This window comes from Sinohyriopsis cumingii, chromosome 14 (genome assembly GCF_028554795.1).
Source record: "Sinohyriopsis cumingii isolate HCF-2022 chromosome 14, ASM2855479v2, whole genome shotgun sequence".
NCBI classification, from domain to species: domain Eukaryota; kingdom Metazoa; phylum Mollusca; class Bivalvia; order Unionida; family Unionidae; genus Sinohyriopsis; species Sinohyriopsis cumingii.
This window is the reverse complement of record NC_142974.1, coordinates 33,128,616-33,143,081: the sequence shown is the minus strand read 5'-3', so window position 1 is coordinate 33,143,081 and position 14,466 is coordinate 33,128,616. Positions and strand designations below refer to the sequence as shown.

The 14,466-nt window shown below is 36.1% G+C and overlaps 1 long non-coding RNA gene across 1 annotated transcript; it reads right to left on the bottom strand.

Moving 5' to 3' along the window:
• Positions 1-983: 983 nt before the first annotated feature.
• LOC149783538 (uncharacterized) lies at positions 984-2,120 on the bottom strand. Its single transcript, XR_016413619.1, has 2 exons — positions 1,817-2,120; positions 984-1,618 (listed from the first exon to the last, which is right to left on the bottom strand). It is a non-coding gene; the product is annotated as an uncharacterized LOC149783538 (long non-coding RNA).
• Between the last annotated feature and the right edge of the window lie 12,346 nt (positions 2,121-14,466).

Below are 14,466 nucleotides of genomic sequence, written 5' to 3'. Positions count from 1 at the left end.
TGATTATATATATGTAGCAGGAGCATATGTTTTATAATTTTATATTCATGTTTTAATTAGGCAGAAGTAGGTATTTTATTATTTTATGTAGTTAATGTTTATTATTGAGTGAAATACAGTCATCAGTTGCAATTATTGTGTTATTCTCATCTTACACTTATTTAGCCATTTAGGTAACCTTGAACCAGGATTACGTGTTAAAGAGTTTTGTTCACTGAGCAATGCAACTACCCTGATTGCTGGTCATGCTGGGTCGTTGTGTTATATGACAAGTGGTAAACAACTTTCTGATTGGTTAGTTTGCTACTTGTCTGTATAAACATAGTATGAACAGCATATTAGTGGTGGTCAGTCCATTGGAGTTTCAGAAGGGTGCTGGTCATGGCATTGCATTAAAGTGCCTGATGATTCGTGTGCTTGCAAGAAAATGTAAATTGGCCTTTGTCCCATATGATAAGATAAATAGATTTATAGTATGGTTAATGTAATGGTTTATTTTATATGTACTCTGCATATTTCTCGGGAATGCATGTTGCTGTATTTTATTACATTTTAATAGGTTATCAACCTGCATTTTATTATTAGCATATCGTTCTGTCCATACCTTTGTCTGTCTGTCTGTTCCCTACTTTTGCTCTAAACACTGATTGTTGTTTAAGTTTAGTTGATCCACTATCTCTCTAGATGGATAATTAATAAATATATGGAATTGTAGGTTATTCGTATTGAATGTACTGTAAACAGAAGCAATGTAAACATGCAGAATAATAATGCACTGATGACGATATTTATTATTGTAGTAAATGTATTTTTTATTGTATTTGTAGGGTGTATGTAACAAAGCAGTAGAAATGTCTCAGTCTCCACCTATCAACCCAATAATGCACAATCCAATACTGAACAAAATACTGGGCTTGTATCGTCTCACCAATGAGTAGAAGGCAAGTGCTGTAACATTATATATATATACTACAATAAAGTGATTCTTCCACGCTCTAACTATGCGTTTCATTCAATAACTTTATCAAAACATTCACAAATAAGAAAACAAAACAAAAGGATTTATATATCCAATTGTATGACGGTACGATTCGCATAATCTCGCGTAATGGAAGTGAGATTCACATTTACTATGTAATTTCATGTAATGAAAGTATGATTCAAAAAATCTCATGGAATGAAAAAGATTCAGATAATCTCATAGAATGTAAATAAAGATTCAGATAATTTCACGCAATCAAAATGACCCGATTTTACTCAGTTGAAACAACAATCAATTGAAACAAACATACGACTCTTGTCATTTGTGCAGATGCATGATTCATAAATGTTTGTAAAAACTTGCAAATGTGCCCATTGACAAACCACACAGTTCTCCCGAATTCTCGGGTTGACCCACTCTTGTATCGGCCGCACACAACCTTCATGGATCCACCATGCGCACAAGTTTGCAAATTAGCGGTTTCGTCTTTGTATGGCCTTGATGGTTGCATCATCTTCCATATCCATATAGACACACAGACGGCCAGACAACCAGAATGATATACCCGCACTCACGTAGAGACAGCACACAGTTTTCATCATCATCATCTTTATTTCCTTCCATGGAAGATTACAGCTACAATAAAACCAAACTGGTCATAATTACATGTACGGAATTAAAATCTATAGATACATGTTATAACAACAACCCTTAATATCAGTTTGTAACAACTCAAAAGTTCACAGCCTTTCAAATCCGGGTAGTAGTACACGATACGACATTAAAAATTGAATATGTTTCACATATCAAATAAACTACAAATGTAAAACTTACCCCTATGCCTGGAGAACAACAGTTGAGAACGTTCATTCCTTGACAAGTTCCGAAAACCAGTGTGTCAGTTATAAAATTTGCCTTAAATCTACTGGAGAGTGAGTATTGGTAATGATAGAATACCCGTGCATTCCGTTCTGTTAGTGTCTCTCACCGCAAACGATCTACGCCGAGATACAAGCTAGTTCAGTTGATTTAGGCTGGAAAAACAATTATCCACCCTAGGTAACGTTGTACGCAGGTACGACGATCAAATCGTTTAAAGGCGAAACCAAGTTACTTCTTGCCTTATTCTGTGACAACCACTTACTTTTATATCTGTGACGTTTTCGATGCACTTAGTTCATTTTCACACAGTTCTTCCAGTTATGTCTTGTCATTTCATATGTATCATCAATTATCATCCATCATCCATTGTGGGTGTCGCATGTCTCTTCATTTCATATGTCTCATCAATCATCCGCAGGGCGCAGGGCAACGCGAAGGTTCATGTATATTTAGTTTAGAACTATGTCTTCAAGTGTTGGTGCAGCTTTTTCCTCATTAATGTCATGCTTCATTTTGTGTATCATATCATTATTGTTGATGTTGTTATAAAAATAATGCAATTTTACTGCACAAGATAAGCTATACATGACAGCCAGTACGAATGGTGGAGGAAGAGCCATGGAAAACCCTGAAAGAACCACCGACCCAAGAGAAGCTACTGGCAAGCTTTCTCACGTAACCACATTGGCCGAGCCCGAGACTAGAACCAACGCAGACAGGTGAGATGGCAGTGATCCGTAACGGTGAGCGCTTTTGACCACTCGGTCAGTCGGGGCTTTAGACTACTCGCCCATTCGGGGCTCCTCGTGTCATTTCGGATATCCTATTGTTAATCCGTCACTAAACATTTTTGTGCTTCTCATAATGAAGTACTAAATGGCAGGAAGAAAAGTATAGAAGTGCTTCCAGAAAGAGGTGGAAGTGCTACAAGGCAAAAATTCCGTTATGCAATCTCCAAGCAGTATGACGGTTTATCCATAGGCCACATATACCAGAAAAGGAACACCCATGACCAGCAGAGCTGCTTAAAACCATTGTCTAGGAGGATGTCAAATATCTGATATTACTGTTTTCAAAAATTGGGTGGGGGAGGGTAAAATATATCCTGCACTCTAAAGAGTGTTTGGCAATGATATCTGACGGCTTTATTTTAGAAATTAGAGGGAAAAGAATTACGGATAAATATGGCTCTACCAATATAAATATAAATAGAGAAAATACCGACTGATGTTTATTTTATCGGCTTAACTACATTTAGAAATTCTCATAGGGGAACTAAAACTCAAATGGGAACAAAAGCTGTGAGTGATGGTTGTGAGAATGAAGTTGGCTACATAGGGTTTCCCCACCATAGCTACAAGATATCCGGGTAATAGGCATGCGCGAGAAGCATGTCCCCAAATCTATCCACCAACTCTTATGTTAAGGGATTTCTTATCCAAAACTGAAAAAGGGCTATGAGCATTGCCTACCCTGTACCAGATGTGTGGCAGAGGGACATGTACCTAGATGATGCCCATAACCGGAACATCAGTTCCAAAACCTCGCAGAAGCAATCCCAGATCCGGACCCGATTCCGGAACAGGAGAAACTAGTACATAGAGTTAGGAATAATCAGACCCTAGAATGGGTTGTTGTATTAACAAGAACGAATAACCATTTATGGAACCCAAAAGAAGAAAAAGAGAGAAATAACAAGAGGAAGAAGAAAAGTAATATGGTGCTTGTAAATAAATCTACCGCATCATTTTGTGTTCTGGAAGAACCAGACTTCCAGGTCAGAAAAGAGTAAAAGGAACATAAGCAGTCAATGGGCAATGACTCAGAGGGAATTACTAGAGAAGGACTAAATGTCCTGGTGTCAGAAGTGATGCGGGACATAGCGTCCGAGGAACCAAATGACAATGAAATTCCAATTATGCACTTGAACCTATGTGAGGAGATCACATAGATAGTATTCCTTTCATGAAAAGAACAAGAGGTACACTACCTCAGCGGAATGACCCTCCAAAGAAGAGGGAGAAGGCCGAGTAAATCAAAAGAGATCACATTCTAGAGCCAAGGGATCGTCTACACCTAGAAACCCATACACAGTTCCAAGAACGTCTCTGAAAGAATACAGGAACAAGAAAATCAAACAAAGAAAAATGAATAGAATTAGTAAGTAGCATTAACACAGAATAAAGTAACACCTTACCTATTTGTCACAAAACATAATTAGAACTAAATAGAAAATAAATAACATAATAAAGCCAGAAATAGATTATGACATAATATCACTTCAAAAACAGATAAAACAGAAGAAAATGTAGTCCAACAAACCGAAGAGGAGCTAATTTCAGTTGTGTTAACATACATAATGCAAATGATAAATGGGTGGGGAGTGATAACAATTTTAAGAAGAAAAGCTTTAAAACTAACAATGGAAACAATTAGAACGCAAGGTTGCTTCAAAGGAAGACTCTTACATATCAACTTAAATGGCTGTCCTGTAGTAAATACTTATGCAAAACACGTCATTAGAAAACAATAGACCTTATTTTGAAACCTATCTATTTAGAAGACTATAAAATGGAATAGGGACAAATATCAATGTTATAGACGCACATACAGACAGAGAAACATAATATAATACAAGAGGTAAGATATTAGCTCAAATAGTAGCATAATTCCTGAAACAAGATAATTTGATAAATAATCATAGAATGATAAATAAAGATTAAAAAAAGAAGACACACATAAGTAGAGTATATCACAAAGGAATAGACTAGACAAGTTATATGCAACGAAAGGAGGAATACATCATATATAATATCGTATAATTATTAATCTAATAACATTAGATCACCACCCTATTGAAGTTAAGAACATAATGAAACAAAGAATAAAATGGGCTGGAGATGCTTTTTGAAAATGTAATTACCCTGTATTAGGAGATCAAGATTATATATTCAGAATAAATGATATGAAAAATACACGTGTGGAGAAAAAGAATAGCATACTGTAGAAAAATGGGAACAAAAGAAATAACAAATGCGCATAAATTACGGCAAAATTAAAAATCTTCAGAGAAATGCCACGAAAAAGAAACACCATGATCTATTAAATAATAAACAGGCGAGTAACGAAGAGAAACAACACGCAAACGAATAACTGAAATGAATCTTAAGATATTAAACACAGAGGCAATGGTAAGGGCGATGGTAAGAGACGGAAAGCTATAGTCAACGACAAAGATTAGAATTAAAAGGGCGGAAGATGAAACCATACAAGCTATGCAGAAAAACATCATCATGTATAAGGACAAAGAATCAATAATGAAGGACATTCACACATAGTACAAATACTTGTACGGTACGCAAAATGCTGAACAAACTGAAACAGAGGATTACTGCAACAATACCACATTTAGATGAATATCTGAATATTACAATTATGCTGCGACACTTTAATACAAAGGGAGGTAATTGAAACAGTTATCATACAACTATTAGGGGGAAGTCACCAAATTGTGATGGCATATCTTTAGATTTCCATATTGAATTTTGTGATCAACTTACATTTTTTTTAGAATACGTACATAATAATATATAATGTGAAAAAAGAAATGATATAATTGATTTTTAAGGAAAAGGAAACAAAGAAGATCAAAAATTAATTGGCGACAAATCACATTACTTAAGACCGATTATAAAATACTGAGTAAAATGTTAACAAATAGGACTAAAACGCGCATGGGGAATGGTATTAAACATTAAGATAAGCTGCTAGGAAAGGGAGAATATAATAAATGACAATAAAGACGGTAATTGATTATAATATAAAGGAGAAAAGGGGGTGAAGTTCTTGTATGACCAAGGGACGGCCTTTGATACAATCTACCATGGCTTTTGTTATGAGCCCGACCGGTCCACTCGTTATGTGGCGGCGCCTTTGGTGTAGTTCTCGTTATCTAGGAGATGATGGACCACGGAATTATTGCCAGAATTGAGTAATTAATAACATAAAATATGAAATTACTGGATGGAATAGAAGAGATCGGAGATATAGAATAGAACAACACGAGACCCCGTATGTCGTATGTACAATATAACAATTTAATCAATTACATAAACAAAATGAAATTGAACGTGACATTTAATGATACACTTTATCTTAGAAATATAATTACAAAAAGTATGCTAAATGGATTAGCTGTTCTGTTATATCGATAAGATAAATTTCACAATACCATCGAGATTAATCTAACTCAAATTCCCGGCATGTCAGCAGCTCTCTCTCTCTCTCTCTCTGTGCACACTCTTCAGATCACCAACGATAAACATAACGTGGTTGTAGTACGCACTACTTCCTATTCTGTAGCGTAGGTATGGAGTTATTTACTTCCTTTCAAAAAATACAATAAGCAACGTGTATTGATCTGGTTGTCTTTTCCTCTGGTCGAACAATATTGCCACTCTTTTTAGGTCAGATATCATCTTTTTAGGTCAGATATCATCTTCTCGTAATTAAAAGGAACGAAGCTGCTGTAGTCAGTTCGCAACCTGATACACACAGCCAATTATCTCCAAATTAATTTTTCTTCTCTTCGCTGCAAGCTCCATTTATAACCGAAACCTGGATATAACTAAACCTATTCGATAAACTATTAATTCTCTCTGTGGGCTGTAAATTACTAATTTAACAATGTCCCCGATTACCCTCGATTTTGAGAATTCACAACTTCATTACACAAATGAACTAATGGATTTCACGTCTTGTCTTAGGTACATTACTTTCTAATTAGCGATTCACTGACTTAGACATAGCAAACTCATTTCTTAGCATAAATGGTACATATCATTTAAGATAGATAAATTACATCTCACAATTCCTATCAGAGTAATGCATAAAATTCATACAATAGATGATTTATATTACATAAAACCCATTCGATCCTAAAAAATTCATATCATTGAAATCTTGTCTGTCAGTCTTACAATAAATGATTCGTGTACCATTCGAGACAATGAATTTACGACTAACTTCTGAACTCACGGCAAACTGACATGAATTGAATGGGAATACATTCAACAAATAATTACAAACTTACATCAGTGGGCATACTGAATGTGACTGATACAAAACCATTATGCCATGTCGAGACTCTTTCTATCTAGCCAAATCTCTCCCTGATTCCGGTTCTCTCAAATTCTTTCAGACCTACGTCGTTTGGACGATTCTTTTTAACACGAAACATTACTTGTTAATTTTCTCGGAGTTCCTCAAACTTCCCTTCTGGCATAAAAACGCAGACTGTCGAATTTCTCAAGGGAAATTACTTAAAACATTAAATTTTGTTTGGGAAGCACATCGCCTCGTTTACCTTAGCCAATCAAAATTAACTATATCTAACCGACAAAACTTTTAACACTCCAATCAAAGTCAGAATAATTACCTCTAGTGCGCCTTATTTAATAACTATTCCTGGACAATTTAGTTTTATGACACATATTTCCAATGGCTGAAGATTGTTTCTGGCTGTCGCGCACTACAATATTCATATAAATGCAGTCCACGTTTGCTTTTGCGGAATCAGATGTTGCATACATAAGATTTAAAATGAAAAACAGTATTTATGTGCAAACCTTATAATTTGTATTCACTAAAGAGAGTAGGATCATTTGATAGTTGTTTCTTAAGATGGATTAAGCTACAGGAATCTGCACGGACAATTTGATTTTTTTCGTGCCTTCAATCATAAGGTTTGCTTTGGGGTTTCGGGGCTTACTGCCATTTCTGTTACATGGCATGCTATACAAGGCGGCAAGTATAATTGGTGTATGAACAAATCGGGAAGAACCACTGACTAACAGGAAACTACTGGCAAGCTATCTCGATCTATATTTTCGAAGCGAGACTCATCTCGAACAGACCGAATTGACGTGTGAGTGATCGGTAAAGGCGACCGCCCACTTGATCACTCGGAGCCCTCGGTCTCAAGTATATATTCGCTGAATAAACTCTATTGTATAGTATTGTGCAATAATTAGTTCGGTATTCATAAGAGATGTGCAGATATAATTTATGTACTTTATAATATGGGCGTCTTTCAAAAATATAATTCTGCTAGTATGGCCGAAATAATCCTTCTTTCCAACGCACCACCATACGTATTTTGTTTTATACAGTATCAGATAAGAATCCTCGAAATGTATCCTAAAATATGCGGGCAGATTTATTATCCACTTTGGTTCTTGATGTATCAGCATTCAATATGATAAATGATTAAAATGTTCTGGTTTGGTAGATCTTTGTAAAACCCCAATTTCGATGACCCACATTTATCTGTTTAATAAAAACTCGAACAAGCTCAGTCACCTCAAAACGGAGAATCATACTGGTTGTCTGAGACATTGATGTTCATGTGAAATAATCTGAAATGTGCTGTTTTCGTTTGTGATAAAGTATATTTTTCTATAGAAAAGACTATTTTCTTTTAAATGGTTAGAGCGTCCGCCTCGTATACGTGAGGTTGCAGGTTCGAACCGCGTCATAACAAAGACTTATAAAAATGGTACTAGCAGCTCCCTCGCTTGGCGCTCATCATTAACGAGAAAGTGTTAGGAGTGGTCGGCCTGGTGTCAGGATAATGTGACTGGGTGGGACTTGATGCTACATGTCTGCAGCATGATGGATCAGTGCTAGACATCACTATAAATTACCACATTGAAAACATCCTAGCGATGCAACTAAAATTGTTAAAGCTACATTAAAAATGCTATTCACACACACACACACACACACACACACACACACACATCTTCCTCAATTAAACGTTTAGTAATCAGAAATGTGTTATAAGACACTTAGTGGTGCTACTAGCCACGCCCAAAGAGTAGTCAGTGTACGCTAAACATGAACTGTGACTGTAGGTCAAATATGTATATTTTTCCTTTGTACCAAGGTATGAGAAACTTTATATTTTCAGACTGTAATGTGTATGGAGATTTACGCTTATTATCTTCTCTCTAGAGCCAATGTTTATTAACATATAATCCATCGATTATTTCTAAACCTTTATTTGTTAATCACTATATCAGATCGTTCCAAAGCCAAGCAGTCAAATCCCGATAAACAGCTACTGCCTTCATGGATGATGAATCCAAATCGAATGCAAATCAGATCTATTACAGTTTATCAGCGGCGTACAACCTGCTATGATTCATGGAACTGAAAGAAGCATTATAGGAAACAACTAGAATCTCGATTGAAGTTGCATGTTGCGGACGCGTACTAAACGGGCGAATACGATCCTGTGCATGCATAACCAGGGCAAACGTGATGCACGTTTTTTTCTTCATACAATAAATGGACAGCTTTATTACTTCACTTTAACAAACAAGGCAATTTGGCAGACCACAAATTTGATTTTTTTTTAAAATGCATTTGTAATGCATATATTATCTTTGTTAGCGACAAGTTAAACACACGTGCAGGCAGTTTTAAAAGAAAGAAGGTTGGTCGTTGTTGTTATCATCTGGATCCTTTGAAAAATCATATTACATTAAACATGTGGAAAGAAAAAGACGTAACAGTTAAAATTTCTTAATTTTGTTTCCTTACTAACTATGCCTTAAGATGGGAGATCTTACCCGAAAATCTTGTCGCTAGACCGATCCAAGTTTACCATGTACTTCTTACTTAATCTTGGTGAATCAAAAGTAAACTAATTAAATTTCCTCCCCATTTTATGTCTAAAATAGTTATATACGGCTGACTATTTTTAGATTTTTTTCACTGCTGTCCAGACCCAGACTGACGACCATTACAATATCGTCGTAAATTGTATTACCGTACCTATAAGTGATTTTTAATCTTTGATATGTCACATAATTAAAAATAGAATAAATCCTGATTGTTTTTTTTACAGTTTAAATGTACTACAGATGGTAATTGTATACCCACAGCGTCAATATAAAAGTAATCTGAATGGGTTTCATTGACTCACAGTGTCAATTTGAAAGTACTATGAATGTAATTCTATTCACACAGTGTCAGTTTTAAAGTGCTCGGAACGTTTATTGTATTCTCAGTGTCAGTTTTAAAGTACTCCAAATGTTATTCTGTTCTCACACTCACATTGTGAATTTTGAAATACTCGGAATGTTATTTTATTCTCACAGTGTAAGTTTTAAAGTACTCCGAATGTTATTATATTCCTACAGTGTCAATATTAAAGTGCACTGAATGTTATTCTATTCTCATAGTGTCAAGTTTAAAGTACTCCGAATGTTTATTGTATACTCAGTGTCAGTTTGTGATGCATATTTTCAACTACTGACGTACGTTACCAATGATTACAGGAAGGAAACACTCCTGAATAATATAACACTTCGTTATGTGTTATAGCACAGTTGTATAACTAAGAATACAAGTCTAGAAGAGCGTTCAATATACAAAGTCTTTATTTTTTTAAGTAACGACACCAAGTGTTAAATCAGAAAAAAGCGAATCTATATACATTTTTCCAGACTACATTTGTATTCAGCCAAGGGTTCTGTGAAATTCTTTCTGTTGACAAGTTATATTGGGATTGGTGGATGTTTCTGCTACTGGCTTTGGAAATTACCAGTTTATGTTTCCCTTAGTGCATCATTATTCATTTCCAAATATTCTGAGTAAAATACCATTTTTTAATAATAGATGAAAACAGATTATAAAAATTTAATATCGTTAAGATAGCCCTACCGTGTAGATATAGAAGGCATGAATCTAATTATCACAAGCCTAGTATTTATAAATTAACACAGAAGCTAAATCTGTAATGTGGTTTATATTTACTTTGAGTTAGGCTTGGAAATGGGTTGGTTTGTTTGGTGACTGCCTGTCACAGTTAGACGAGCATTTGAGATCAAATGCGTAACTTGGGCTGCAAATGAGCAGCCGACTTGGCTTACGTATTTACGTGTGTCTGCTGCAGAGGTAAATATCTAAAAAATCGAGATGGTTGAGGGGTAATGAAAAGTATGCCAATTTGTTATAGTACTAGCGAACTTTATTCATGCATAAGGCACATACTGATTCTTTTAACTGCCTTGTCACAGGCAAATATTCAAAATAGCTCTTTGCTGTCAAAAATGAATGTAAACATTAGGGGTTGGTGGCAGTGTTGGTTCAGTATAAAAGCCACCAGTTGCATCAGGAATTAACCTGATTGCCGCAGTTAAAATCTCACACGTATGCTTTCTACAAAAATCATTAGTCTGTTTTTATTGGTATCTTCAGTATAAAAATATTCTCATTTTTCTGCAATAGGCCATTGTCAGATGAAAATTCACCAGATAAACTGTACAGTGAGACCTAATTACAAGTACCAATGGAAATTGTTCTCCCATCGTGGTGAAAATGTGTTCAAGAAGACAAATCATGTCTTAGTCTTAGCGAGGACAGTGTATATCAGCAATTTTTCCCTTTTTTCTAGGTTACAATTGCTATTGAAGGCAGTATGAACAATTTAGACTTCTATGGTATAAACAGCACTTACATCATTGTCTTGCAAGTCCTGGTGGGTACCTATTTTGTACCGTACCGTTTCGATACTGTTTCTAAGAGTTACATTGGATACTGTACCGTTTTGTCTTTGTATTAACCGTCTATCTACCTTTTCTTCGTCTTTATTCGTTTCGTACCATTCCACATTGAATTTAATGGCTTATCGCGGCTAGCAAAGTTTGGGATTTTGTTTGCGTTTGACAGGATTGCAAACCGCTTTTACTATTAGAAATTCTTGCTATTCGCAATTTATCGCCGTGTACCGTTTTCAGTCGTTCTCGTACAGTACCGTTCTTTTCGGGTGTCTCTCTTTTTCATCCCGTTTCTGGCACTACAAGACATCACACGAACCGTACTACTCGAGATGTTTGACTTCTAACACTTTGACAAAGTGACCAAATGTTACATGTATTGCGGAATAATCAAGCATTTGATAAGTTGAACGTAGACTATGTCGGTCAACAGAGCGAAAAGTAGACTTCTTTGGTAGCTTTCGTTGGACCCCAACGTCATGCGGTATATACATAGCTTTGGTGCTATTCTACAGGGAATTAATTATATACATACGTGCCCTGGACTTTCAGATTACATTCAGATGCAGTATCTAATCGACTCTGTTCTTTTAAAAAGAATAGCCATATCAGCGAATGTTTCACACAAAATGTTCAAAGACAATAAGTGACCATTTTGTTCTTTGGTTTGTCCTTGGAATCACATGCAACACATTCACTAAGGCATGATTTGTAGATCCTGACGATTTATTCATTCAATCTACCGCCTTTACTTCATTTTTTAAGATAAAGAGAAAAGTAACAACTACATTAGACTGTAATATTCTGGAATGAAAATGAGTACCAAATATGAACATAACAGTGTCCCAGTGACCTATGTGTTCCATGCAAACATAATATGTCACCAAACCCGTATTGATTCAGGCATGTATAAAATGTTGATCTCTTAGGACTATGAAACACAAGCGAATAAAGGATGCTGTCAGCTCAAATACATGCCTGAAGCCAATGCAATCGACCCGAACCAAACCGACTGCTTCAGTGCAAAAGAGTATTCATCCTGTTTGAAACCAAACTTAAACGATGCCGTGGTAGAAAGGAACAAAATATAAAAGTCATACAAACAGTAACAGTCTATATTTCGAACATGTGTGTGTGTGTGGTTGTGTCACAGAGAGAGAGAGAGAGAGAGAGAGAGAGATTTGATGGATTCAGGCTTAGCTCTAGTGTTATGCTGCCGTTTGATTCTTGACAGCTATAGAGACTGATAGTGACTGATAGCAACGTACCACACAGCTATAGAAACTGATAGTGACTGATAGCGACGTACCACACAGCTATAGAGACTGAGAGTGACTGATAGCGACGTACCACACAGCTATATAATAATAAAGTGTGCTTGAGAAGAAAAAGAGGAAAATAAACTTGTAAGAACAGTCATATTTCTAAGGATTGAGCAAGAGCCTTCCATTTCTTTGCTATCTTATTTAACTGATTTTAATCAAAATCCAGAATTTATTCTCTGTGGTATCGATTATAACACATTACACTAATGAATAAAACATTTTATTTACCATGAAAGTATAACCATTTTCTTGTCGGTTCTGTGCACACCAGATGAAAACTTGTAATAAATTATGACATTAAAGTATGGAGATTTCGAAAGAAATCTTTCACATAATAGCGTTCTTTTTCTCTCTCTCTCTCTCTCTCTCTCTCTCTCTCTCTCTATATATATATATATATATATATATATATATATTGAATACATTCCTTGATCTAATTAATATTATGATAATGGGTAGTAGGAGGAGGAAATGCTGAATATCACACCTATATCACGGTGATACTTCAAGGGAAGGATAATTGGATTCCGGATGTGAACGATAACCCACTTTACCAATTAAATATAGCAAACTTCACCGATGAATCCATGAAATCTTAGTACCTGCGTTGATTTAATTGGGTATCTTGATCGACTTTGCCACAAGACAAACCAGATTTAAGTTTAGTTTCTCCGGAGCTAAATCCTTGAGATAAAAGCACGAGAAGGTTGATTCTTCGTGCAATACAACAGCTCTATGATTTCTCTACATGAAACGTTGCGTTCAGTTTTGAGGCTCAGATAAATCGTTCCAATTTCATTAGTTGAAATCCTCACGAGATAACAATGATCTTTTTTGAGATTACATTAGTATTCCTTGCTTCTAACACACTTAAGCCACAAGAAAAGGGCTTGAGATGTAATATTCTGCTTTCCCGCTTTCACGAAGAGACTAGGGTTGTTTGCGGTTGTCACGACTTGTCTCTGTACGCTTCAAATAGTGTTGGAAGGGGCTGACATGATCATGCCTATCCGCTGTGCTAGACCTATCTCAAGAAGAAAGGGAGCGTATATCAACTGTCACATTGCCCTACTGATTATAACCGGTTCTTGGCTACAAAACCTGATTTCGTCATAAGGATCACCATACCATCTGATCGCAACTGAAGACTGTTGGGGGCTACTGAAAAGTCGTATAACTCCCACACTTTGCATGCTTAAACCACAGCCAGCGAAAAGAAAGCCTGCTAGTTGTTAAACCGAAGCATTCAGAGGTTCACCCATATTGACTCGATACAGTCAGTAAAAATCAGTGACCTTCCTCTATAATACTTCAGAGTGAAGGTCCTTCGAGCTCTCCAGATTCTCTGGATAATCGAAAATCTAAATTATTTCTCTCGCAGGGTGTCCTGACAGGATAATACGATTCGGAACGGAGTAGAAGACATACGACCTAGGTTGTTTGAGAAGATTCAGTGTGACCACATTATTGGTAGGTTTATCACCACATCGAGTAGATCGTTGAAACAGGACCTATCACATCTGTCAGAGGCTATTAGAAATATCTTGCAATTTTGACCCATTATTGTTTGTATTAATTTCGGCACTGAGAACGTAGTGGTGATACTTGACTGGAAGCAAGCAAAGGCCAATAACCCCTCCTGACTGAACTGCAGCACATCCATGGCTCATAGTTATGTGTCTGGAGCCGGTGAGACAAAGGTGGACAATTT